Source organism: Cucurbita maxima, unplaced genomic scaffold, assembly GCF_002738345.1.
Source record: "Cucurbita maxima cultivar Rimu unplaced genomic scaffold, Cmax_1.0 Cma_Scf00082, whole genome shotgun sequence".
Lineage (NCBI taxonomy): Eukaryota > Viridiplantae > Streptophyta > Magnoliopsida > Cucurbitales > Cucurbitaceae > Cucurbita > Cucurbita maxima.
In genome coordinates, this window is record NW_019272098.1 from 118073 (window position 1) to 144068 (window position 25996).

Sequence of the window (25996 nt, forward strand, 5' to 3'; positions counted from 1 at the left end):
CGAGTTATTATGTTCTAGAGGTCGTTGTAATACAAGGGTGAGCATTCCTACTTGTCACTCGAGTGACCTGAGTTTGATCCCGAACAATAACAAGTTTAATCTTGTTTTGACAATTTTAGTTGGATTCAAAATTGGATTACTTTTTGTAACGGCGATTGATAAAACATGGTGTGTTGACAAATATTATATTTTTTGAAAGTCGTCGTTGTAGAGTGGTGAGTACTCAAGCGAGTTTAATATCCCGAAGAGACGATTTTTAATTTCTTTTGAATTCAAAATTCGGTAGTGGTGAACCAGATGATTTGGGTTTGTTCCCCCAACAACGAAATTCGAGATTGGATTCCTTTTTCTCTCGTGTGTTAACAAATAATATATTTTTTCAGAGGTCGATGTAATACAGTAGTGAGTATTCCCGCTTGTCACTCGAGATATCTGAGTTTGAACCCCGGACAATAATAAGTTTAATTTTCTTTTTATAATTTCACCAAATTAGTAATTGGATTACTTATTTCAAAATTTAGATTGATAAAATCTAGAGTGTTTAATGGATCACTTTTTCTAAAGGCGATTGGTATAATCTGGAGCGTTAACAAATAATTTATTTATTATGAGTTGTTGTAGTATAGTGGTGAGTATTCCTGCCTGTCACGTAGGTGACTTAGGTAGGTTTGATCCTTGAAAACGACTATTTTAGTTTTTTTCTTTCTGTATTTTTAACGAAACTCGAATTTTGACATTGGTGAACTTGTGTGGTCGGTAGTTTGGGTTCGATCCCCAACAACAGTAGTTTGAAAAGAAAGTCGACTAAAACATTGTTTATGAAATCTTGAGTTTGATCCCACACAATAACAAGTTTAATCATGTTTTGAAAATTTTAGTAGGATTCAAAATTGGATTACTTTTTGTAACGGCGATTGATAAAACCTGGTGTGTTGACAAATATTATATTTTTCGAAAGTCGTCGTTGTAGAGTGGTGAGTACTCCCACGATTTTGATCCCCCGCAGCGACGACTTTTAATTTTCTTTTGAATTCTAAATTTGGTAGTGGTGAACCGGATGGTTTGGGTTTGTTTCCCAACAACGAAATTCAGGATTGGATTCCTTTTTCTCTCGTGTGTTAACAAATAATATATTTTTTAGAGGTTGATGGAATATAGTAGTGAGTATTCCCGCTTGTCACTCGAGAGACCGACAATAATAAGCTTAATTTTCTTTTGAAAATTTGCACCGCATTTGAAATTGAATTACTTGTTCCGAATCTTCGATTGATAAAATCTAGAGAGTTTACAATGGATCACTTTTTCTAAAGACGATTGGTAAAATCTTGATCGTTAACAAATAATTTATTTATTATGAGTTTAGAATAGTGGTCAGTATTTCTGCCTATCACGTAGCTTAGGTGACCCAGGTTCCATCCTCGAAAACGACTATTATTTTAGTTTGTTTCTTTCCGTAGTTTTAACGAAACTCCAAATTGGACACAGGTGAACCTGTCATGCCGGTAATTTAGACAGAGGTGAGTATTTCCGCTTGTCACTAGAGTTATTATGTTCGAGAGGTCATTGTAATACAAGGGCGGACATTCCTACTTGTAACTCGAGTGACCTGAGTTTGATCCCGAACAATAACATGTTTAATCTTGTTTTGACAATTTTAGTAAGATTTAGTATTGGATTACTTTTTGTAAAAGCGATTGATAAAATCTGATATGTTAACAAATATTATATTTTTCGAAAGTCGTCATTGTAGAGTGGTGAGTATTCCCGCAAGTTTGATCCCCCGCAACGACAATTTTTAATTTTCTTTTGAATTCGAAATTCGGTAGCGGTGAACTGTATGATTCGGGTTTGTTCCCGCTTGTCACTCGAGAAACCTGAGTTTGAACCCCGATAATAATAACTGAATTTTCTTTTGATAATTTCACCGGATTAGTAATTGAATTACTTGTTCCGAATCTTCGACTGATAAAATCTAGATCGTTGACAATGGATCGCTTTTTCTAAATGCGATTGGTAAAATCTGGAGCGTTAACAAATAATTTATTTTTAATGAGTTGTTGTAGTACAGTGGTGAGTATTCCTGTCTCTTATGTAGGAGACCTGGGTTCGATCCTAGAAAATTTGTATTTTAGTTTGTTTTCTTTCTGTAGTTTTAATGAAACTCAAAATTGGACCGAGGTGAACCTGTCATGCCGATAATTTGGGTTCGGATCCCCAACAACGGTAGTTTGAAAAGAAAGTCATATAGTGGTGAGTATTTTCGCTAGTCACTTAAGTGACCAAATAACAAGTTTAATCATGTTTTGACAATTTTAGTAGGATTCAAAATTGGATTACTTTTTGTAACGATAAAACCTGGTGTGTTGACAAATATTATATTTTTCGAACGTTGTTGTAGAGTGGAGAGTACTCCAGCGAGTTTAATCTCCCGCATAGACAATTTTAATTTTCTTTTGAATTCAAAATTCGGTAGTGGTGAACCGGATGATTTAGGTTTGTTCCCCAACAACGAAATTCAGGATTAGATTCCTTTTTCTATCGTGTGTTAACAAATAATATATTTTTCAGAGGTCGATGTAATACAGTAGTGAGTATTCCCGCTTGTAACTCGAGAGACTTGAGTTTGAACCCCGAAAATAATAAGTTTAATTTTCTTTTGACAATTTTCACCGAATTTGTTCTGAATCTTCGATTGATAATACAACAGTGTAATACAACGGTGAACATGTCATGACAGTAGTTTAGGTTCGATATGGATCCCCAACAACGGTAGTTTGAAATGAAAGTCGGTTAAAAAATTGTTTATGAAATCTTGTGTGTTAACATATAATATGTTTTCAGAGGTCGTTGTAGTGGTACAATGGTGAGTATTTCCGCTTGTCACTCGAGTGACAAGAGTTTGATCCCGAACATCAACAAGTTTAATCCTGTTTTGACAATTTTAGTCGCATTCAAAATTGGATTACTTTTTGTAACGGCGATTGATAAAATCTGATGTGTTAACAAATATTATATTGTTCAAAGTCGTCGTTGTAGAGTGGTGAGTATTCCTGCGAGTTTGATCCGCCGCAGCAGACTGTTTTTAATTTTCTTTTGAATTTGAAATTCGGGATTGGATTCCTTTTTCTCCCGTGTGTTTACAAATAATATATTTTTCAGAGGTCGATGTAATACAGTAGTGAGTATTCCCGCTTGTCACTCGATAGACATGAGTTTGAACCCCGACAATAATAAGTTTAATTTTCTTTTGACAATTTTCACCGGATTTGAATTTGGATTACTTGTTCCGAATCTTCGATTGATAAAATCTAGAGCGTTGACAATGGATCGCTTTTTCTAAAGACGATTGGTAAAATCTGGTGCGTTAAGAAATAATTTATTTTTTATGAGTCGTTGTAGTATAGTGGTGAGTATTCCTGCCTGTCACGCAGGTGACCCGGGTTCGATCCCCGGCAACGGCGATTTTAGTTGTTTTCTTTCCGTAATTTTAACGGAACTCGAAATTGGACAGCGGTGAACCTGTCATGCCGGTAGTTTGGGATCGATCCCCAACAACGGTAGTTTGAAAAGAAAGTCGGCTAAACAATTGTTTATGAAATCTTGTGTGTTAACATATAATATGTTTTCAGAGGTCGTTGTAGTGGTACAATGGTGAGTATTTCCGCTTGTCACTCGAGTGACATGAGTTTGATCCCGAACAACAACAAGTTTAATCCTGTTTTGACAATTTTAGTCGCATTCAAAATTGGATTACTTTTTGTAACGGCGATTGATAAAATCTGATGTGTTAACAAATATTATATTGTTCAAAGTCGTCGTTGTAGAGTGGTGAGTATTCCTGCGAGTTTGATCCGCCGCAGCAGACTGTTTTTAATTTTCTTTTGAATTTGAAATACGGGATTGGATTCCTTTTTCTCCCGTGTGTTTACAAATAATATATTTTTCAGAGGTCGATGTAATACAGTAGTGAGTATTCCCGCTTGTCACTCGATAGACATGAGTTTGAACCCCGACAATAATAAGTTTAATTTTCTTTTGACAATTTTCACTGAAGTTGAATTTGGATTACTTGTTCCGAATCTTCGATTGATAAAATCTAGAGCGTTGACAATGGATCGCTTTTTCTAAAGACGATTGGTAAAATCTGGTGCGTTAAGAAATAATTTATTTTTTATGAGTCGTTGTAGTATAGCGGTGAGTATTCCTGCCTGTCACGCAGGCGTCCCGGGTTCGATTCCTGGCAACGGCGATTTTAGTTGTTTTCTTTCCGTAATTTTAACGGAACTCGAAATGGGACAGCGGTGAACCTGTCATGCCCAGTAGTTTGGGATCGAACCCCATCAACCGTAGTTTGAAAAGAAAGTTGACTAAACAATTGTTTATGAAATCTTGTGTGTTAACATATAATATGTTTTCAGAGGTCGTTGTAGTGGTACAGTGGTGAGTAGAACTCGAAATGGGACAGCGGTGAACCTGTCATGCCCAGTAGTTTGGGATCGAACCCCATCAACCGTAGTTTGAAAAGAAAGTTGACTAAACAATTGTTTATGAAATCTTGTGTGTTAACATATAATATGTTTTCAGAGGTCGTTGTAGTGGTACAGTGGTGAGTATTTCCGCTTGTCACTCGAGTTATTATGTTCCAAAGGCCCTTGTAATACAAGGGCAAGCATTCCTGCTTGCACTTGAGTGACATGAGTTTGATCCCGAACAACAATAAATTTAATCTTGTTTTGACAATTTTAGTCGCATTCAAAATTGGATTACTTTTTGTAACGGCGATTGATAAAATCTGATGTGTTAACAAATATTATATTGTTCAAAGTCGTCGTTGTAGAGTGGTGAGTATTCCTGCGAGTTTGATCCGCCGCAGCAGACTGTTTTTTATTTTCTTTTGAATTTGAAATTCGGGATTGGATTCCTTTTTCTCCCGTGTGTTTACAAATAATATATTTTTCAGAGGTCGATGTAATACAGTAGTGAGTATTCCCGCTTGTCACTCGATAGACATGAGTTTGAACCCCGACAATAATAAGTTTAATTTTCTTTTGACAATTGTCACCGGATTTGAATTTGGATTACTTGTTCCGAATCTTCGATTGATAAAATCTAGAGCGTTGACAATGCATCGCTTTTTCTAAAGACGATTGGTAAAATCTGGAGCGTTAAGAAATAATTTATTTTTAATGAGTCGTTGTAGTATAGTGGTGAGTATTCCTGCCTGTCACGTAGGTGACCCGGGTTCGATCCCCAGCAACGGCGATTTTAGTTGTTTTCTTTCCTTAATTTTAACGGAACTCGAAATTGGACAGCGGTGAACCTGTCATGCCGATAGTTTGGGATCGATTTTTGGAAGACACAATTTTTTCTGAAGAATTCGCAATGATATATCTGATCCATGCATAATATCACGAAATATGGATACAATATTTTGGCTGCTACATATACTTAGTATCGGCAATAGGTCTGAAAAAGTATCTAAAAATGGAAAAGTTAGATATTTGTACCGTGTCGAAGTAAAGAACCATGGCATATATGTTTGGAATAGATTCCATTTTGAGAGAGTTGAAAAAGCACTATCTGGTTGAAAGGTTCTATACATCTACCCTTTCTCAAGGCATTTCTTTAGACAAAGACTTCGTTTATTCCTCTTGTCGGATGGTAAATATTTCTCAGAACATGGAGTGTGAATCAAACCCATGTTTGAATTGAAATTGAGATACTGATGCAAGTTCTTCCCCTCCGAATCAGATAGATTCATATCTGAAAGAGGTTGACAATTTGAGATACTGATGCAAGTTCTTCCCCTCCGAATCAGATAGATTCATATCTGAAAGAGGTTGACAATAAGTTCTTTCAAAATTGACTATTTGTCCCTCTGTTAGAGGTGTTCCAGAAATGTCTGCGATCGAGTAAATAGCTCGACGAACGAATGGATCGGATCGAATTGGAAAATGGAAAGATTTGTACAAGTTATACCTTTCGTCACCACTTTGTGGAAAATCGTTAGGTATGAATATGTTAGATACCTGTGACTCGATTGGTGAAATAGTATCTCTCTCCAAAAAAGCATGTTTTTTTTTACCGCCGCACAAAGAAAATATTTTGTCGCGGATGAACAAGATATTGAGGAATTGTCCATACGTAAAATCATAATTATTGATACGGGTCTTTTCCACATAATCCACATAAAAAGGGAATCTTTTGTTACAATAGAAGTAGAAGTGATGTGGATTATTCAAGAATCGAAGTCGAGATTTAGCCAATTGTCTTGATCGTGGGATATCATTGAGAAATAGGAATCCGTGTTATCAAAGGATTTCCTGCGATTATTTCTCGTATGGAATGAGTCAATCATCCACTTTGGTATCTTATTGAACAAAAATGGTGATATTGTTCCTCCATTGATCAAGAATTTCGATTTTTGGGAAGTATCATGATCATCCAATAAGAAGGGTTTCAATTTTTTCAAATGAACGATTTGAAGACCTATTGATTCTAACAACTGATTGCAGAGTTGATCATTCGGACCTTTCAATTCATAGATGTGGATCTCGGACCTATGAATGGGGATATTCCCGAAACTCACAAAGAAAAAAGGAAGTGAGTTAGACAAAAAGAGAAGAAACTTGGACAAAAAGAAACGAAGTGACTTAGACAAATCTTTTTTATCGATAACCTCAGACCAATCAATCGAATATTGATTAATACGTAATCGAGCGAACACTACTTGAAAATGAAAATGGCTCTTTTGCTCAGAAATGAAATGTTCCTGGAAATTCTTGCTCCCATTGGACCATTTGTATCTATATGCATTAGGATCCCGATTCATGGATCTCTCGGTTCGAGAAATCAAAATAAGAGGATCGAACAATTTCTTCTAACCCTTTTTCAAATTTGATAAATGTTGGTTGATCGTATATTTCATTATAGTTCTATGATTCAGAGTATCATTTCCTATTTGATCCCTTTGAATTCCATATTCGAAGTTGCGATCGGATCTATTCATTAAAAAGAATAGATTCAATACATTTCTTATGTACCCATAGGTGTTATATTGGATTTGAATCAGATTTCCGATCAATCGATATTGATTGACTGCCTCCATTATGTTGTTGCTAGCAAATACCACTATTTTTTGTTTTGGATTTTCCAAATCATTCCCGGGGGAGGTCCGGACCCTTTTTTTTCTGATCCTTCGATAAAAAGATTCATTCTCTTCATAAAAAATAGGAGGTAGAACCAATAAATATTTCTTTTTCGATTCATCCCTGGAGTTGAATACCTCATTCAAGAATTGTTTTTGATCCAATCCGTAGGAATCAATAGAAAAGACAAATCCCTTATGATACACCAGATCCGGCTCCGTTATTGATAGAGTGAATAGATCTGCCATTTCTTGAAATCTCTCTTATGATTCAAAATCGTGGTGTAACGTGTATCCCCTCCTGTTCCGGTCATGGAATAGATGAAATAAATAAATAAATGGATTTTTGTTCAAGAATGAAATCTTATTGGAACTGTTCATGGAATAGATGAAATAAATAAATAAATGGATTTTTGTTCAAGAATGAAATCTTATTGGAACTGTTCATATCCAGTTCATCTTTCGGAACCATATCACATCCCGGAGCTGATGAAATAGGATGAATTGAGACGGTATTTTGTAAATACGTAATTATCTTGAATATAGTTGTTTTCTTTCCATAATTTTATCGGAACTCGAAATTGGACAGCGGTGAACCTGTCATGCCGGTAGTTTGGGATCGAACCCCAACAACGGTAGTTTGAAAAGAAACTTGGCTAAACAATTGTTTATGAAATCTTGTGTGTTAACATATAATATGTTTTCAGAGGTCGTTGTAGTGGTACAGTGGTGAGTATTTCCGCTTGTCACTCGAGTTATTATGTTCTAAAGGTCGTTGTAATACAAGGGCGAGCATTCCTGCTTGCACTCGAGTGACATGAGTTTGATCCCGAACAACAACAAGTTTAATCTTGTTTTGACAATTTTAGTCGCATTCAAAATTGGATTACTTTTTGTAACGGCTATTGATAAAATCCGATGTGTTAACAAATATTATATTGTTCAAAGTCGTCGTTGTAGAGTGGTGAGTATTTCTGCGAGTTTGATCCGCCGCAGCAGACTGTTTTTAATTTTCTTTTGAATTTGAAATACGGGATTGGATTCCTTTTTCTCTCGTGTGTTTACAAATAATATATTTTTCAGAGGTCGATGTAATACAGTAGTGAGTATTCCCGCTTGTCACTCGATAGACATGAGTTTGAACCCCGACAACAATAAGTTTAATTTTCTTTTGACAATTTTCACCGGATTTGAATTTGGATTACTTGTTCGGAATCTTCGATTGATAAAATCTAGAGCGTTGACAATGGATCGCTTTTTCTAAAGACGATTGGTAAAATCTGGAGCGTTAAGAAATAATTTATTTATTATGAGTCGTTGGAGTATAGTGGTGAGTATTCCTGCCTGTCACGTAGGTGACCCGGGTTTGATCCCTGGCAACGGCGATTTCAGTTGTTTTCTTTCCGTAATTTTAACGGAACTCGAAATTGGACAGCGGTGAACCTGTCATGCCGGTAGTTTGGGTTCGATACCCAACAACACGGTAGTTTGAAAAGAAAGTCGGCTAAACAATTGTTTATGAAATCTTGTGTGTTAACATATAATATGTTTTCAGAGGTCGTTGTACTGGTACAGTAGTGAGTATTTCCGCTTGTCACTCGATTTATTATGTTCCAAAGGTCGTTGTAATACAAGGGCGAGCATTCCTACTTGCACTCGAGTGACATGAGTTTGATCCCGAACAACAACAAGTTTAATCTTGTTTTGACAATTTTAGTCGCATTCAAAATTCGATTACTTTTTGTAACGGCTATTGATAAAATCCGATGTGTTAACAAATATTATATTGTTCAAAGTCGTCGTTGTAGAGTGGTGAGTATTTCTGCGAGTTTGATCCGCCGCAGCAGACTGTTTTTAATTTTCTTTTGAATTTGAAATTCGGGATTGGATTCCTTTTTCTCCCGTGTGTTTACAAATAATATATTTTTCAGAGGTCGATGTAATACAGTAGTGAGTATTCCCGCTTTTCACTCGATAGACATGAGTTTGAACCCCGACAATAATAAGTTTAATTTTCTTTTGACAATTTTCACCGGATTTGAATTTGGATTACTTGTTCCGAATCTTCGATTGATAAAATCTAGAGCGTTGACAATGGGTCGCTTTTTCTAAAGACGATTGGTAAAATCTGGAGCGTTAAGAAATAATTTATTTTTTATGAGTCGTTGTAGTATAGTGGTGAGTATTCCTGCCTGTCACGCAGGTGACCCGGGTTCGATCCCCGGCAACGGCGATTTTAGTTGTTTTCTTTCCGTAATTTTAACGGAACTCGAAATTGGACAGCGGTGAACCTGTCATGCCGGTAGTTTGGGATCGAACCCCAACAACGGTAGTTTGAAAAGAAAGTTGGCTAAACAATTGTTTATGAAATCTTGTGTGTTAACATATAATATGTTTTCAGAGGTCGTTGTAGTGGTACAGTGGTGAGTATTTCCGCTTGTCACTCGAGTTATTATGTTCCAAAGGTCGTTGTAATACAAGGGCGAGCATTCCTGCTTGCACTCGAGTGACATGAGTTTGATCCCGAACAACAACAAGTTTAATCTTGTTTTGACAATTTTAGTCGCATTCAAAATTGGATTACTTTTTGTAACGGCTATTGATAAAATCCGATGTGTTAACAAATATTATATTGTTCAAAGTCGTCGTTGTAGAGTGGTGAGTATTTCTGCGAGTTTGATCCGCCGCAGCAGACTGTTTTTAATTTTCTTTTGAATTTGAAATTCGGGATTGGATTCCATTTTCTCCTGTGTGTTTACAAATAATATATTTTTCAGAGGTCGATGTAATACAGTAGTGAGTATTCCCGCTTTTCACTCGATAGACATGAGTTTGAACCCCGACAATAATAAGTTTAATTTTCTTTTGACAATTTTCACCGGATTTGAATTTGGATTACTTGTTCCGAATCTTCGATTGATAAAATCTAGAGCGTTGACAATGGATCGCTTTTTCTAAAGACGATTGGTAAAATCTGGAGCGTTGACAATGGATCGCTTTTTCTAAAGACGATTGGTAAAATCTGGAGTGTTAAGAAATAATTTATTTTTTATGAGTCCTTGTAGTATAGTGGTGAGTATTCCTGCCTGTCACGCAGGTGACCTGGGTTCTATCCCCGGCAACGGCGATTTTTAGTTGTTTTCTTTTCGTAATTTTAACGGAACTCGAAATTGGACAGCGGTGAACCTGTCATGCCGGTAGTTTGGGTTCGATCCCCAACAACGGTAGTTTGAAAAGAAAGTCGGCTAAACAATTGTTTATGAAATCTTGTGTGTTAACATATAATATGTTTTCAGAGGTCGTTGTAGAGGTACAGTAGTGAGTATTTCCGCTTGTCACTCGATTTATTATGTTCCAAAGGTCGTTGTAATACAAGGGCGAGCATTCCTACTTGCACTCGAGTGACATGAGTTTGATCCCGAACAACAACAAGTTTAATCTTGTTTTGACAATTTTAGTCGCATTCAAAATTGGATTACTTTTTGTAGCGGCTATTGATAAAATCCGATGTGTTAACAAATATTATATTGTTCAAAGTCGTCGTTGTAGAGTGGTGAGTATTCCTGCGAGTTTGATCCGCCGCAGCAGACTGTTTTTAATTTTCTTTTGAATTTGAAATTCGGGATTGGATTCCTTTTTCTCCCGTGTGTTTACAAATAATATATTTTTCAGAGGTCGATGTAATACAGTAGTGAGTATTCCCGCTTGTCACTCGATAGACATGAGTTTGAACCCCGACAATAATAAGTTTAATTTTCTTTTGACAATTTTCACCGGATTTGAATTTGGATTACTTGTTCCGAATCTTCGATTGATAAAATCTAGAGCGTTGACAATGGGTCGCTTTTTCTAAAGACGATTGGTAAAATCTGGAGCGTTAAGAAATAATTTATTTTTTATGAGTCGTTGTAGTATAGTGGTGAGTATTCCTGCCTGTCACGCAGGTGACCCGGGTTCGATCCCCGGCAACGGCGATTTTAGTTGTTTTCTTTCCGTAATTTTAACGGAACTCGAAATTGGACAGCGGTGAACCTGTCATGCCGGTAGTTTGGGATCGATCCCCAACAACGGTAGTTTGAAAAGAAAGTCGGCTAAACAATTGTTTATGAAATCTTGTGTGTTAACATATAATATGTTTTCAGAGGTCGTTGTAGTGGTACAGTGGTGAGTATTTCCGCTTGTCACTCGAGTTATTATGTTCCAAAGGTCGTTGTAATACAAGGGCGAGCATTCCCGCTTGCACTCGAGTGACATGAGTTTGATCCCGAACAACAACAAGTTTAATCTTGTTTTGACAATTTTAGTCGCATTCAAAATTGGATTACTTTTTGTAACGGCGATTGATAAAATCTGATGTGTTAACAAATATTATATTGTTCAAAGTCGTCGTTGTAGAGTGGTGAGTATTCCTGCGAGTTTGATCCGCCGCAGCAGACTGTTTTTAATTTTCTTTTGAATTTGAAATACGGGATTGGATTCCTTTTTCTCCCGTGTGTTTACAAATAATATATTTTTCAGAGGTCGATGTAATACAGTAGTGAGTATTCCCGCTTGTCACTCGATAGACATGAGTTTGAACCCCGACAATAATAAGTTTAATTTTCTTTTGACAATTTTCACCGGATTTGAATTTGGATTACTTGTTCCGAATCTTCGATTGATAAAATCTAGAGCGTTGACAATGGGTCGCTTTTTCTAAAGACGATTGGTAAAATTTGGACCGTTAAGAAATAATTTATTTTTTATGAGTCGTTGTAGTATAGTGGTGAGTATTCCTACTTGTCACGCAGGTGACCTGAGTTCGATCCCCGACAACGGCGATTTTAGTTGTTTTCTTTCCGTAATTTTAACGGAACTCGAAATTGGATAGCGGTGAACCTGTCATGCCGGTAGTTTGGGATCGAACCCCAACAACGGTAGTTTGAAAAGAAAGTTGGCTAAACAATTGTTTATGAAATCTTGTGTGTTAACATATAATATGTTTTCAGAGGTCGTTGTAGTGGTACAGTGGTGAGTATTTCCGCTTGTGACTCGAGTTATTATGTTCCAATGGTCGTTGTAATACAAGGGCGAGCATTCCTACTTGCACTCGAGTGACATGAGTTTGATCCCGAACAACAACAAGTTTAATCTTGTTTTGACAATTTTAGTCGCATTCAAAATTGGATTACTTTTTGTAACGGCGATTGATAAAATCTGATGTGTTAACAAATATTATATTGTTCAAAGTCGTCGTTGTAGAGTGGTGTGTATTCCTGCGAGTTTGATCCGCCGCAGCAGACTGTTTTTAATTTTCTTTTGAATTTGAAATTCGGGATTGGATTCCTTTTTCTCCCGTGTGTTTACAAATAATATATTTTTCAGAGGTCGATGTAATACAGTAGTGAGTATTCCCGCTTGTCACTCGATAGACATGAGTTTGAACCCCGACAATAATAAGTTTAATTTTCTTTTGACAATTTTCACCGGATTTGAATTTGGATTACTTGTTCCGAATCTTCGATTGATAAAATCTAGAGCGTTGACAATGGGTCGCTTTTTCTAAAGACGATTGGTAAAATCTGGAGCGTTAAGAAATAATTTATTTTTTATGAGTCGTTGTAGTATAGTGGTGAGTATTCCTGCCTGTCACGCAGGTGACCCGGGTTCGATCCCCGGCAACGGCGATTTTAGTTGTTTTCTTTCCGTAATTTTAACGGAACTCGAAATTGGACAGCGGTGAACCTGTCATGCCGGTAGTTTGGGATCGAACCCCAACAACGGTAGTTTGAAAAGAAAGTTGGCTAAACAATTGTTTATGAAATCTTGTGTGTTAACATATAATATGTTTTCAGAGGTCGTTGTAGTGGTACAGTGGTGAGTATTTCCGCTTGTCACTCGAGTTATTATGTTCCAAAGGTCGTTGTAATACAAGGGCGAGCATTCCTACTTGCACTCGAGTGACATGAGTTTGATCCCGAACAACAACAAGTTTAATCTTGTTTTGACAATTTTAGTCGCATTCAAAATTGGATTACTTTTTGTAGCGGTTATTGATAAAATCCGATGTGTTAACAAATATTATATTGTTCAAAGTCGTCGTTGTAGAGTGGTGTGTATTCCTGCGAGTTTGATCCGCCGCAGCAGACTGTTTTTAATTTTCTTTTGAATTTGAAATTCGGGATTGGATTCTTTTTTCTCCTATGTGTTTACAAATAATATATTTTTCAGAGGTCGATGTAATACAGTAGTGAGTATTCCCGCATGTCACTCGATAGACATGAGTTTTAACCCCGACAATAATAAGTTTAATTTTCTTTTGACAATTTTCACCGGATTTGAATTTGGATTACTTGTTCCGAATCTTCAATTGATAAAATCTAGAGCGTTGACAATGGATCGCTTTTTCTAAAGACGATTGGTAAAATCTGGAGCGTTAAGAAATAGTTTATTTTTTATGAGTCGTTGTAGTATAGTGGTGAGTATTCCTGCCGGGGATCGAACCCGGGTCACCTGCGATTTTAGTTGTTTTCTTTCTGTAATTTTAACAGAACTCGAAATTGGACAGCGGTGAACCTGTCATGCCGGTAGTTTGGGATCGATTTTTGGAAGACACAATTTTTTCTGAAGAATTCGCCATGATATAGCTGATCCATGCATAATATCACGGAAAATGGATACAAATTTTTGGCTGCTACATATACTTAGTATCGGCAATAGGTCTGAAAAAGTATCTAAAAATGGAAAATTTAGATATTTGTACCCTGACGAAGTAAAGAACCATGGCATATATGTTTGGAATAGATTCCATTTTGAGAGAGTTTAAAAAGCACTATCTCGTTGAAAGGTTTTATACATCTGCCCTTTCTCAAGGCATTTCTTTAGACAAAGACTCCGTTTTTTCCTCTTTTCGGATGGTAAATATTTCTCAGAACATGTTGTGTGAATCAAATCTATGTTTGAATTGAAATTGAGATACTGATGCAAGTTCTTCCCCTCTGAATCAGATAGATTCATATCTGAAAGAGGTTGACAATAAGTTCTTTCAAAATTGACTATTTGTCCCTCTGTTAGAGGTGTTCCAGAAATGTCTGCGATCGAGTAAATAGCTCGACGAACGAATGGATCGGATCGAATTGGAAAATGGAAAGATTTGTACAAGTTATACCTTTCGTCACCACTTTGTGGAAAATCGTTAGGTATGAATATGTTAGATACCTCGGACTCGATTGGTGAAATAGTATCTCTCTCCAAAAAAGCATGTTTGTTTTTACAGCCATACAAAGAAAATATTTTGTCGCCAATGAACAACATATTGAGGAATTGTCCATACGTAAAATCATAATTATTGATACGGGCCTTTTCCACATAATCCACATAAAAAGGGAATCTTTTGTTACAATAGAAGCAGAAGTGATGTGGATTATTCAAGAATCGAAGTCGAGTTGCTTTATAAAAAGAAGATATCAATGAACTTCTATGAAATGGTTTCACGGGATTTAGCCAATTCTCTTGATCGTGGGATATCATTGAGAAATAGGAATCCGTGTTATCAAAGGATTTCCTGCGATTATTTCTCGTATGGAATGAGTCAATCATCCACTTTGGTATCTTATTGAACAAAAATGGTGATATTGTTCCTCCATTGATCAAGAATTTCGATTTTTGGGAAGTATCATGATCATCCAATAAGAAGGGTTTCAATTTTTTCAAATGAACGATTTGAAGACCTATTGATTCTAACAACTGATTGCAGAGTTGATCATTCGGACCTTTCAATTCATAGATGTGGATCTCGGACCTATGAATGGGGATATTCCCGAAACTCACAAAGAAAAAAGGAAGTGAGTTAGACAAAAAGAGAAGAAACTTGGACAAAAAGAAACGAAGTGACTTAGACAAATCTTTTTTATCGATAACCTCAGACCAATCAATCGAATATTGATTAATACGTAATCGAGCGAACACTACTTGAAAATGAAAATGGCTCTTCTGCTCAGAAATGAAATGTTCCTGGAAATTCTTGCTCCCATTGGACCATTTGTATCTATATGCATTAGGATCCCGATTCATGGATCTCTCGGTTCGAGAAATCAAAATAAGAGGATCGAACCATTTCTTCTGACCCTTTTTCAAATTTGATAAATGTTGGTTGATCGTATATTTCATTATAGTTCTATGATTCAGAGTATCATTTCCTGTTTGATCCCTTTGAATTCCATATTCGAAGTTGCGATCGGATCTATTCATTAAAAAGAATCGATTCAATACATTTCTTATGTACCCATAGGTGTTATATTGGATTTGAATCAGATTTCGGATTAATCTATATTGATTGACTGCCTCCATTATGTTGTTGCTAGCAAATACCACTATTTTTTGTTTTGGATCTTCCAAATCATTCCCGGGGGAGGTCCGGACCAATTTTTTTCTGATCCTTCGATAAAAAGATTCATTCTCTTCATAAAAAATAAGAGGTAGAACCAATAAATATTTCTTTTTCGATTCATCCCTGAAGTTGACTACCTCATTCAAGAATTGTTTTTGATCCAATCCGTAGGAATCAATAGAAAAGGCAAATCCCTTATGATACACCAGATCCGGCTCGGTTATTGATAGAGTGAATAGATCTGCCATTTCTTGAAATCTCTCTTTTGATTCAAAATCGTGGTGTAACGTGTATCCCCTCCTGTTCCGGTCATAGAATAGATGAAATAAATAAATAAATGGATTTTTGTTCAAGAATGAAATCTTATTGGAACTGTCCATATCCAGTTCATCCTTCGGAACCATATCACATCCCGGATCTGAAGAAATAGGATGAATTGAGACGGTATTTTGTAAATACGTAATTATCTAGAATATAGTTGTTTTCTTTCCGTAATTTTAACGGAACTCGAAATTGGACAGCGGTGAACCTGTCATGCCGGTAGTTTGGGATCGAACCCCAACAACGGTAGTTTGAAAAGAAAGTTGGCTAAACAATTGTTTATGAAATCTTGTGTGTTAACATATAATATGTTTTCAGAGGTCGTTGTAGTGGTACAGTGGTGAGTATTTCCGTTTGTCACTCGAGTTATTATGTTCCAAAGGTCGTTGTAATACAAGGGCGAGCATTCCTGCTTGCACTCGAGTGACATGAGTTTGATCCCGAACAACAACAAGTTTAATCCTGTTTTGACAATTTTAGTCGCATTCAAAATTGGATTACTTTTTGTAACGGCGATTGATAAAATCTGATGTGTTAACAAATATTATATTGTTCAAAGTCGTCGTTGTAGAGTGGTGAGTATTCCTGCGAGTTTGATCCGCCGCAGCAGACTATTTTTTATTTTCTTTTGAATTTGAAATTCGGGATTGGATTCCTTTTTCTCCCGTGTGTTTACAAATAATATATTTTTCAGAGGTCGATGTAATACAGTAGTGAGTATTCCCGCTTGTCACTCGATAGACATGAGTTTGAACCCCGACAATAATAAGTTTAATTTTCTTTTGACAATTGTCACCGGATTTGAATTTGGATTACTTGTTCCGAATCTTCGATTGATAAAATCTAGAGCGTTGACAATGGATCGCTTTTTCTAAAGACGATTGGTAAAATCTGGAGCGTTAAGAAATAATTTATTTTTTATGAGTCGTTGTAGTATAGTGGTGATTATTCCTGCCTGTCATGCAGGTGACCCGGGTTTGATCCCCGACAACGGCGATTTTAGTTGTTTTCTTTCCGTAATTTTAACGGAACTTGAAATTGGACAGCGGTGAACCTGTCATGCCGGTAGTTTGGGATCGAACCCCAACAACACGGTAGTTTGAAAATGGACAGCGGTGAACCTGTCATGCCGGTAGTTTGGGATCGAACCCCAACAACACGGTAGTTTGAAAAGAAAGTTGGCTAAACAATTGTATGAAATCTTGTGTGTTAACATATAATATGTTTTCAGAGGTCGTTGTAGTGGTACAGTGGTGAGGATTTCCGCTTGTCACTCGAGTTATTATGTTACAAAGGTCGTTGTAATACAAGGGCGAGAATTCCTGCTTGCACTCGAGTGACATGAGTTGGATCCCGAACAACAACAAGTTTAATCTTGTTTTGACAATTTTAGTCGCATTCAAAATTGGATAACTTTTTGTAACGACGATTGATAAAATCTGATGTGCTAACAAATATTATATTGTTCAAAGTCGTCGTTGTAGAGTAGTGAGTATTCCTGCGAGTTTGATCCGCCGCAGCAGACTGTTTTTAATTTTCTTTTGAATTTGAAATTCGGGATTGGATTCCTTTTTCTCCCGTGTGTTTACAAATAATATATTTTTCAGAGGTCGATGTAATACAGTAGTGAGTATTCCCGCTTGTCACTCGATAGACATGAGTTTGAACCCCGACAATAATAAGTTTAATTTTCTTTTGACAATTTTCACCGGATTTGAATTTGGATTACTTGTTCCGAATCTTCGATTGATAAAATCTAGAGCGTTGACAATGGGTCGCTTTTTCTAAAGACGATTGGTAAAATCTGGAGCGTTAAGAAATAATTTATTTTTTATGAGTCGTTGTAGTATAGTGGTGAGTATTCCTGCCTGTCACGCAGGTGACCCGGGTTCGATCCCCGGCAACGGCGATTTTAGTTGTTTTCTTTCCGTAATTTTAACGGAACTCGAAATTGGACAGCGGTGAACCTGTCATGCCGGTAGTTTGGGATCGATCCCCAACAACGGTAGTTTGAAAAGAAAGTTGGCTAAACAATTGTATGAAATCTTGTGTGTTAACATATAATATGTTTTCAGAGGTCGTTGTAGTGGTACAGTGGTGAGGATTTCCGCTTGTCACTCGAGTTATTATGTTACAAGAGGTCGTTGTAATACAAGGGCGAGCATTCCTGCTTGCACTCGAGTGACATGAGTTTATTCCCGAACAACAACAAGTTTAATCTTGTTTTGACAATTTTAGTCGCATTCAAAATTGGATTACTTTTTGTAACGGCGATTGATAAAATCCGATGTGTTAACAAATATTATATTGTTCAAAGTCGTCGTTGTAGAGTGGTGAGTATTCCTGCGAGTTTGATCCGCCGCAGCAGACCGTTTTTAATTTTCTTTTGAATTTGAAATTCGGGATTGGATTCCTTTTTTTCCCCTGTGTTTACAAATAATATATTTTTCAGAGGTCGATGTAATACAGTAGTGAGTATTCCCGCTTGTCACTCGATAGACATGAGTTTGAACCCCGACAATAATAAGTTTAATTTTCTTTTGACAATTTTCACCGGATTTGAATTTGGATTACTTGTTCCGAATCTTCGATTGATAAAATCTAGAGCGTTGACAATGGGTCGCTTTTTCTAAAGACGATTGGTAAAATCTGGAGCGTTAAGAAATAATTTATTTTTTATGAGTCGTTGTAGTATAGTGGTGAGTATTCCTGCCTGTCACGCAGGTGACCCGGGTTCGATCCCCGGCAACGGCGATTTTAGTTGTTTTCTTTCCGTAATTTTAACGGAACTCGAAATTGGACAGCGGTGAACCTGTCATGCCGGTAGTTTGGGATCGATCCCCAACAACGGTAGTTTGAAAAGAAAGTCGGCTAAACAATTGTTTATGAAATCTTGTGTGTTAACATATAATATGTTTTCAGAGGTCGTTGTAGTGGTACAGTGGTGAGTATTTCCGCTTGTCACTCGAGTTATTATGTTCCAAAGGTCGTTGTAATACAAGGGCGAGCATTCCCGCTTGCACTCGAGTGACATGAGTTTGATCCCGAACAACAACAAGTTTAATCTTGTTTTGACAATTTTAGTCGCATTCAAAATTGGATTACTTTTTGTAACGGCGATTGATAAAATCCGATGTGTTAACAAATATTATATTGTTCAAAGTCGTCGTTGTAGAGTGGTGAGTATTCCTGCGAGTTTGATCCGCCGCAGCAGACCGTTTTTAATTTTCTTTTGAATTTGAAATTCGGGATTGGATTCCTTTTTTTCCCCTGTGTTTACAAATAATATATTTTTCAGAGGTCGATGTAATACAGTAGTGAGTATTCCCGCTTGTCACTCGATAGACATGAGTTTGAACCCCGACAATAATAAGTTTAATTTTCTTTTGACAATTTTCACCGGATTTGAATTTGGATTACTTGTTCCGAATCTTCGTTTGATAAAATCTAGAGCATTGACAATGGGTCGCTTTTTCTAAAGACGATTGGTAAAATCTGAAGCGTTTAGAAATAATTTATTTTTTATGAGTCGTTGTAGTATTGTGGTGAGTGTTCCTGCCTGTCACGCAGGTGACTCGGGTTCGATCCCCCGCAACGGCGATTTTAGTTGTTTTCTTTCTGTAATTTAAACGGAACTCGAAATTTGCCAGCGGTGAACCTGTCATGCCGGTAGTTTGGGATCGAACCCCAACAACGGTAGTTTGAAAAGAAAGTTGGCTAAACAATTGTTTATGAAATCTTGTGTATTAACATATAATATGTTTTCAGAGGTCGTTGTAATGGTACAGTGGTTAGTATTTCCGCTTGTCACTCGAGTTATTATGTTCCAAAGGTCGTTGTAATACAAGGGAGAGCATTCCTGCTTGCACTCGAGTGAGACAGGTCGTTGTAATACAAGGGCGAGCATTCCTGCTTGCACTCGAGTGAGACATGAGTTTGATCCCGAACAACAACAAGTTTAATCTTGTTTTGACAATTTTAGCCGCATTCAAAATTGGATTACTTTTTGTAACGGCGATTGATAAAATCTGATGTGTTAACAAATATTATATTGTTCAAAGTCGTCGTTGTAGAGTGGTGAGTATTCCTGCGAGTTTGATCCGCCGCAGCAGACTGTTTTCAATTTTCTTTTGAATTTGAAATTCGGGATTGGATTCCTTTTTCTCCCGTGTGTTTACAAATAATATATTTTTCAGAGGTCGATGTAATACAGTAGTGAGTATTCCCGCTTGTCACTCGATAGACATGAGTTTGAACCCCGACAATAATAAGTTTAATTTTCTTTTGACAATTTTCACCGGATTTGAATTTGGATTACTTGTTCCGAATCTTCGATTGATAAAATCTAGAGCGTTGACAATGGATCGCTTTTTCTAAAGACGATTGGTAAAATCTGGAGCGTTAAGAAATAATTTATTTTTTATGAGTCGTTGTAGTATAGTGGTGAGTATTCCTGCCTGTCACGCAGGTGACCTGGGTTCGATCCCCGGCAACGGCGATTTTAGTTGTTTTCTTTCCGTAATTTTAACGGAACTCGAAATTGGACAGCGGTGAACCTGTCATGCCGGTAGTTTGGGATCGATCCCCAACAACGGTAGTTTGAAAAGAAAGTCGGCTAAACAATTGTTTATGAAATCTTGTGTGTTAACATATAATATGTTTTCAGAGGTCGTTGTAGTGGTACAGTGGTGAGTATTTCCGCTTGTCACTCGAGTTATTATGTTCCAAAGGTCGTTGTAATACAAGGGCGAGCATTCCCGCTTGCACTCGAGTGAGACATGAGTTTGATCCCGAACAACAACAAGTTTAATCTTGTTTTGACAATTTTAGCCGCATTCAAAATTGGATTACTTTTTGTAACGGCGATTGATAAAATCTGATGTGTTAACAAATATTATATTGTTCAAAGTCGTCGTTGTAGAGTGGTGAGTATTCCTGCGAGTTTGATCCGCCGCAGCAGACTGTTTTCAATTTTCTTTTGAATTTGAAATTCGGGATTGGATTCCTTTTTCTCTCGTGTGTTAACAAATAATATATTTTTTAGAGGTTGTTGTAATACAGTAGTGAGTATTCCCGCTTGTCACTCGATAGACATGAGTTTGAACCCCGACAATAATAAGTTTAATTTTCTTTTGACAATTTTCACCGGATTTGAATTTGGATTACTTGTTCCGAATCTTCGATTGATAAAATCTAGAGCGTTGACAATGGGTCGCTTTTTCTAAAGACGATTGGTAAAATTTGGAGCGTTAAGAAATAATTTATTTTTTATGAGTCGTTGTAGTATAGTGGTGAGTATTCCTGCCTGTCACGCAGGTGACCTGGGTTCGATCCCCGGCAACGGCGATTTTAGTTGTTTTCTTTCCTTAATTTTAACGGAACTCGAAATTGGACAGCGGTGAACCTATCATGTCGGTAGTTTGGGATCGAACCCCAACAACGGTAGTTTGAAAAGAAAGTTGGCTGAACAATTGTTTATGAAATCTTGTGTGTTAACATATAATATGTTTTCAGAGGTCGTTGTAGTGGTACAGTGGTGAGTATATCCGCTTGTCACTCGAGTTATTATGTTCCAAAGGTCGTTGTAATACAAGGGCGAGCATTCCTGCTTGCACTCGAGTGACATGAGTTTGATCCCGAACAACAACAAGTTTAATCTTGTTTTGACAATTTTAGTCGCATTCAAAATTGGATTACTTTTTGTAACGGCGATTGATAAAATCTGATGTGTTAACAAATATTATATTGTTCAAAGTCGTCGTTGTAGAGTGGTGAGTATTCCTGCGAGTTTGATCCGCCGCAGCAGACTGTTTTTAATTTTCTTTTGAATTTGAAATTCGGGATTGGATTCTTTTTTCTCCCGTGTGTTTACAAATAATATATTTTTCAGAGGTCGATGTAATACAGTAGTGAGTATTCCCGCTTGTCACTCGATAGACATGAGTTTGAACCCCGGCAATAATAAGTTTAATTTTCTTTTGACAATTTTCACCGGATTTGAATTTGGATTACTTGTTCCGAATCTTCGATTGATAAAATCTAGAGCGTTGACAATGGGTCGCTTTTTCTAAAGACGATTGGTAAAATCTGGAGCGTTAAGAAATAATTTATTTTTTATGAGTCGTTGTAGTATAGTGGTGAGTATTCCTGCCTGTCACGCAGGTGACCCGGGTTCGATCCCCGGCAACGGCGATTTTAGTTGTTTTCTTTCCGTAATTTTAACGGAACTCGAAATTGGACAGCGGTGAACCTATCATGTCGGTAGTTTGGGATCGAACCCCAACAACGGTAGTTTGAAAAGAAAGTTGGCTGAACAATTGTTTATGAAATCTTGTGTGTTAACATATAATATGTTTTCAGAGGTCGTTGTAGTGGTACAGTGGTGAGTATTTCCGCTTGTCACTCGAGTTATTATGTTCCAAAGGTCGTTGTAATACAAGGGCGAGCATTCCTGCTTGCACTCGAGTGACATGAGTTTGATCCCGAACAACAACAAGTTTAATCTTGTTTTGACAATTTTAGTCGCATTCAAAATTGGATTACTTTTTGTAACGGCGATTGATAAAATCTGATGTGTTAACAAATATTATATTGTTCAAAGTCGTCGTTGTAGAGTGGTGAGTATTCCTGCGAGTTTGATCCGCCGCAGCAGACTGTTTTTAATTTTCTTTTGAATTTGAAATTCGGGATTGGATTCTTTTTTCTCCCGTGTGTTTACAAATAATATATTTTTCAGAGGTCGATGTAATACAGTAGTGAGTATTCCCGCTTGTCACTCGATAGACATGAGTTTGAACCCCGGCAATAATAAGTTTAATTTTCTTTTGACAATTTTCACCGGATTTGAATTTGGATTACTTGTTCCGAATCTTCGATTGATAAAATCTAGAGCGTTGACAATGGATCGCTTTTTCTAAAGACGATTGGTAAAATCTGGAGCGTTAAGAAATAATTTATTTTTTATGAGTTGTTGTAGTATAGTGGTGAGTATTTCTTCTCGTCACGTGGGTGACTCGGGTTCGATCCCCGGCAACGGCGATTTTAGTTGTTTTCTTTCCGTAATTTTAACGGAACTCGAAATTGGACCGCGGTGAACCTGTCATGTCGGTAGTTTGGGATCGATTTTTGGAAGACACAATTTTTTCTGCAGAATTCGCCATGATATAGCTGATCCATGCATAATATCACGAAAAATGGATACAAATTTTTGGCTGCTACTTATACGTAGTATCGGCAATAGGTCTGAAAAAGTATCTAAAAATGGAAAATTTAGATATTTGTACCGTGTCGAAGTAAAGAACCATGGCATATATGTTTGGAATAGATTCCATTTTGAGAGAGTTGAAAAAGCACTATCTCGTTGAAAGGTTCTATACATCTGCCCTTTCTCAAGGCATTTCTTTAGACAAAGACTCCGTTTTTTCTTCTTTTCGGATAGTAAATATTTCTCAGAACATGGAGTGTGAATCAAACCCATGTTTGAATTGAAATTGAGATACTGATGCAAGTTCTTCCCCTCTGAATCAGATAGATTCATATCTGAAAGAGGTTGACAATAAGTTCTTTCAAAATTGACTATTTGTCCCTCTGTTAGAGGTGTTCCAGAAATGTCTGCGATCGAGTAAATAGCTCGACGAACGAATGGATCAGATCCAATTGGAAAATGGAATGATTTGTACAAGTTATACCTTTCGTCACCACTTTGTGGAAAATCGTTAGGTATGAATATGTTAGATACCTGTGACTCGATTGGTGAAATAGTATCTCTCTCCAAAAAAGCATGTTTTTTTTTACCGCCGCACAAAGAAAATATTTTGTCGCGAATGAACAAGATATTGAGGAATTGTCCATACGTAAAATCATAATTATTGATACGGGCCTTTTCCACATAATCCACATAAAAAGGGAATCTTTTGTTACAATAGAAGCAGAAGTGATGTGGATTATTCAAGAATCGAAGTCGAGTTTCTTTATAAAAAGAAGATATCAATGAACTTCTATGAAATGGTTTCACGGGATTTAGCCAATTGTCTTGATCGTGGGATATCATTGAGAAATAGGAATCCGTGTTATCAAAGGATTTCCTGCGATTATTTCTCGTATGGAATGAGTCAATCATCCACTTTGGTATCTTATTGAACAAAAATGGTGATATTGTTCCTCCATTGATCAAGAATTTCGATTTTTGGGAAGTATCATGATCATCCAATAAGAAGGGTTTCAATTTTTTCAAATGTACGATTTGAAGACCTACTGATTCTAACAACTGATTGCAGAGTTGATCATTCGGACCTTTCAATTCATAGATGTGGATCTCGGACCTATGAATGGGGATATTCCCGAAACTCACAAAGAAAAAAGGAAGTGAGTTAGACAAAAAGAGAAGAAACTTGGACAAAAAGAAACGAAGTGACTTAGACAAATCTTTTTTATCGATAACCTCAGACCAATCAATCGAATATTGATTAATACGTAATCGAGCAAACACTACTTGAAAATGAAAATGGCTCTTCTGCTCAGAAATGAAATGTTCCTGGAAATTCTTGCTCCCATTGGACCATTTGTATCTATATGCATTAGGATCCCGATTCATGGATCTCTCGGTTCGTGAAATCAAAATAAGAGGATCGAACCATTTCTTCTGACCCTTTTTCAAATTTGATAAATGTTGGTTGATCGTATATTTCATTATAGTTCTATGATTCAGAGTATCATTTCCTGTTTGATCCCTTTGAATTCCATATTCGAAGTTGCGATCGGATCTATTCATTAAAAAGAATCGATTCAATACATTTCTTATGTACCCATAGGTGTTATATTGGATTTGAATCAGATTTCGGATCAATCTATATTGATTGACTGCCTCCACTATGTTGTTGCTAGCAAATACCACTATTTTTTGTTTTGGATCTTCCAAATCATTCCCGGGGGAGGTCCGGACCCATTTTTTTCTGATCCTTCGTTCTCTTCATAAAAAATAGGAGGTAGAACCAATAAATATTTCTTTTTCGATTCATCCCTGGAGTTGAATACCTCATTCAAGAATTGTTTTTGATCCAATCCGTAGGAATCAATAGAAAAGGCAAATCCCTTATGATACACCAAATCCGGCTCAGTTATTGATAGAGTGAATAGATCTGCCATTTCTTGAAATCTCTCTTCTGATTCAAAATCGTGGTGTAACGTGTATCCCCTCCTGTTCCGGTCATGGAATAGATGAAATAAATAAATAAATGGATTTTTGTTCAAGAATGAAATCTTATTGGAACTGTCCATATCCAGTTCATCCTTCGGAACCATATCACATCCCGGATCTGATGAAATAGGATGAATTGAGACGGTATTTTGTAAATACGTAATTATCTTGAATATAGTTCTTTTCTTTCCGTAATTTTATCGGAACTCGAAATTGGACAGCGGTGAACCTGGCATGCCGGAAGTTTGGGATCGAACCCCAACAACGGTAGTTTGAAAAGAAAGTCGGCTAAACAATTGTTTATGAAATCTTGTGTGTTAACATATAATATGTTTTCAGAGGTTGTTGTAGTGGTACAGTGGTGAGTATTTCCGCTTGTCACTCGAGTGACATGAGTTTGATCTCGAACAACAACAAGTTTAATCTTGTTATGACAATTTTAGTCGCATTCAAAATTGGATTACTTTTTGTAACGGCTATTGATAAAATCCGATGTGTTAACAAATATTATATTGTTCAAAGTCGTCGTTGTAGAGTGGTGAGTATTCCTGCGAGTTTGATCCGCCGCAGCAGACTGTTTTTAATTTTCTTTTGAATTTGAAATTCGGGATTGGATTCCTTTTTCTCCCGTGTGTTTACAAATAATATATTTTTCAGAGGTCGATGTAATACAGTAGTGAGTATTCCCGCTTGTCACTCGATAGACATGAGTTTGAACCCCGACAATAATAAGTTTAATTTTCTTTTGACAATTTTCACCGGATTTGAATTTGGATTACTTGTTCCGAATCTTCGATTGATAAAATCTAGAGCGTTGACAATGGGTCGCTTTTTCTAAAGACGATTGGTAAAATCTGGAGCGTTAAGAAATAATTTATTTTTTATGAGTCGTTTTATTGATACAATAGAAAGTATTTCCGCTTTTAAATTGAGTTATTATGTTCGAGAGGTCGTTGTAATACAA

At 36.7% G+C, this 25996-nt stretch overlaps 9 non-coding genes across 9 annotated transcripts; all 9 read left to right on the top strand.

Moving 5' to 3' along the window:
- The first annotated feature begins 3389 nt into the window (after positions 1-3389).
- TRNAD-GUC lies at positions 3390-3461 on the top strand. The gene has a single exon. It is a non-coding gene; the product is annotated as a tRNA-Asp (tRNA).
- Positions 3462-9308: 5847 nt separating this feature from the next.
- On the top strand, positions 9309-9380 carry TRNAD-GUC. The gene has a single exon. It is a non-coding gene; the product is annotated as a tRNA-Asp (tRNA).
- Positions 9381-11049: 1669 nt separating this feature from the next.
- TRNAD-GUC lies at positions 11050-11121 on the top strand. Its single transcript has one exon. It is a non-coding gene; the product is annotated as a tRNA-Asp (tRNA).
- Positions 11122-12741: 1620 nt separating this feature from the next.
- Positions 12742-12813, top strand: TRNAD-GUC. Its single transcript has one exon. It is a non-coding gene; the product is annotated as a tRNA-Asp (tRNA).
- A 4860-nt stretch (positions 12814-17673) lies between these two features.
- TRNAD-GUC lies at positions 17674-17745 on the top strand. Its single transcript has one exon. It is a non-coding gene; the product is annotated as a tRNA-Asp (tRNA).
- Positions 17746-18518: 773 nt separating this feature from the next.
- On the top strand, positions 18519-18590 carry TRNAD-GUC. Its single transcript has one exon. It is a non-coding gene; the product is annotated as a tRNA-Asp (tRNA).
- A 1672-nt stretch (positions 18591-20262) lies between these two features.
- On the top strand, positions 20263-20334 carry TRNAD-GUC. Its single transcript has one exon. It is a non-coding gene; the product is annotated as a tRNA-Asp (tRNA).
- A 776-nt stretch (positions 20335-21110) lies between these two features.
- On the top strand, positions 21111-21182 carry TRNAD-GUC. Its single transcript has one exon. It is a non-coding gene; the product is annotated as a tRNA-Asp (tRNA).
- Positions 21183-21956: 774 nt separating this feature from the next.
- Positions 21957-22028, top strand: TRNAD-GUC. The gene has a single exon. It is a non-coding gene; the product is annotated as a tRNA-Asp (tRNA).
- Positions 22029-25996: the final 3968 nt, after the last annotated feature.